At 44.3% G+C, this 2424-nt stretch overlaps 1 protein-coding gene across 1 annotated transcript in view; it reads left to right on the top strand.

The window, feature by feature from the left end:
* The window catches only part of LOC105002976 (metalloendopeptidase homolog PEX-like), a gene marked incomplete at its 5' end in the record, with an annotated part of 38491 nt that overhangs the window by 34993 nt on the left and 1074 nt on the right, over positions 1-2424 (top strand). The gene's annotated exons all lie outside the window — the stretch shown is intronic.

The following is a 2424-nucleotide window of genomic DNA, read 5'->3' as shown; positions in this document are numbered from 1 at the left end:
AAAAAAAAAAGGGGAAAAAAAAAAAAAAAAAACCAAAAAACAAACAGTAGAAGAGCAATTTTCTTGGAGGAAGGGAATGCATATTTCCTGGTGATTATTATATACAGGCATGGGGATTAGACTTTACACTTGGAACGAATTTCATCCTCATAATGGTTTGAGAGGTGTTCATATTACTAGGCTATTTTACATACGAGGAAACTGAGGCTCAAAGAGATTAAAACCCATGGTAGAATCTACATTAGAGCTTACACTGGTATGACTCCAAAACCCCTACTCTTCTTCCCATATCATTCTCTTATTTTACGTTATTTGAAACCTGCGTGATGTGTTGGGCAGGGACTGTTCTACAACATCCATTTTGGCCAAAGTGTCAGATACCAAAGCTGAATTCTGACAAATGTGTACCTTTGCAACAAGGACGCTAGAAAGGGCATGCCTGTCTCAGCATAAATCCATTCAACCATCAGAAAACGGCTTCGGTCTCATTCCCTGAGGAGAAGGGATGGCTTCCTTTGTGGATATAAAGGACCATGCTGTATTTTTCTAGCTTCATCTGTGGAGGCCAGTCCTCTGTGCCTGAGTTATTCTTTGCTGTGGACTGGGGGGAGCTCCAGTGGAGCATCTGAGAAACAGGCTCTTAGCAGCCGATGAGTCCTGAGAGGCAAACTTGAGGTCATATGTTCTACTGAGGTGGTCAAGAGTGGGAGGAGCCTGAGGGGTAAAACTACTCCTCAGACCTCTAAAAGAAAAGCTTAGAGGAACAAGGAAGGAGATTCAATTTGAGCATGAGTGGTTAGAAACAGAAGCAGTAGAATCAAAAGGAGTTAAGACTTGAGAAGGTTACATATTATGGAGCAAAGGCTCTGGGCAGAGATTACTTGAGTTCGAATCCCTGTGAAATGTGAGTTCACTGCATCCCTCTTAGGTCAGGTCCATTAGAACAGAGCCTGAGAAGGGGTTTCTTAGATAAAGGAGTCAGCCACAGAAATAGTTTCAGGAGAAACCTGTAAAATGATGAGGAAAACATGCTGGTTTCAGAAGTTTAGCCTCAGTCTCATCCCTTAGAGGATTCTGGAGCATGAGTTGCATCACAGAAATTGTTCAGCCTGGGATGAGGGGCTGGAATGTTCTCACTGCACACTGAGAAGTAACTGGTATCATCTCCCAGCAAGCTTGAGGGGAGTGGATTCCCCTAAGCTAAGCTTAATCTTCCTCAGCCTATAGCAGTTGCTGGAATGGGTTCCTGGTGGGACAGGGGATCTGGTGCAGCACCGGGTAACACCTTTGACACACACTCTCAGCCTTAGATTCCTCATTTGTTAAGCAAACGGTGGTGATAACAGCGCTTGCCTCATAGGACTGTAGTAAAAGAAAGACGCTGGGTAAAGCAGGAGTGCTAACTTTTGGGGACGGAAGCTAGGAGGATCTTGGGTGATTACAGAGATGAGTGTTTTCTGAAGATTTGTTTTTATTCATGGGTATTTCCTGATACCCAGGTGACTGGGCTATCTTAAAAATAAGGAGTTGGTAGAGTTGGTAGGATCTGTAGCTTGAAAATTTGGAACTATGTGTATTAGTCTGTTGCTGCTATGACAAATCACCACAAACTTAGTGACTTGAAGCAGCACCAATGTATTATTTTGTAGTTCTGTATTTCTGACTCAGGTCTCAGTGGGCTCAAGTCAAGGTGTCTGCAGGGCTGCTTTCCTTTCTAGCTGCTTTAGGAGAGAATCTTTTGCCTTGCCTTTTCTAGCTTTTAGAGGCTGCCCACATTCTTTGGCTCCTGCTCCCTTTCTTCTTCAAAGCCAGCAATGACTGGTCAGGTCTTGTCACATGGCATCACCCTGACACACTCCCTCTCCTAACTTCCTTTTCCTCCATTTATATAGACCCTTGTAATTAAGTACACTGGACTCTTTGGGCTTCCCTGGTGGCTCAGAGGTTAAAGCGTCTGCCTGCAATGCAGGAGACCTGGGTTCGATCCCTGGGTTGGAAAGAGCCCCTGGAGAAGGAAATGGCAACGCACTCCAGTATTCTTGCCTGGAGAATCCCACGGATGGAGGAGCCTGGTGGGCTACAGTCCATGGGGTCACAAAGAGTCGGACACGACTGAACAACTTCACTTTCTTCTGGATAATGTAGGCTAATGTGTCCATCTCAAGATCCTTAGTGTAATCATGTTTTAAATGTGCCTTTTGCTGCAGAAAGTCATCTTTTCACAGGTTCTAGGGATTAGAACATAGACCTCTTTATTATTATAGGGCATTATTTTGTCTCTGATATGGGGCTTGGCAAACTCTTTCTGTCAAGGGCCGGACAGTAAATAACTTTGGTTTTGTGAGTTGCAAGGTCTGTTGCAACTACTCAACTCTGCCACTGTAGGAAGCAGACAACCACAGACAACATGCACTTGAATGAATG

Source organism: Bison bison, unplaced genomic scaffold (genome assembly GCF_000754665.1).
Source record: "Bison bison bison isolate TAMUID 2011002044 unplaced genomic scaffold, Bison_UMD1.0 scf7180017856906, whole genome shotgun sequence".
NCBI lineage: Eukaryota > Metazoa > Chordata > Mammalia > Artiodactyla > Bovidae > Bison > Bison bison.
The sequence above is the reverse complement of the archived record's forward strand: the minus strand, read 5'-3'. Positions and strand labels throughout refer to the sequence as shown.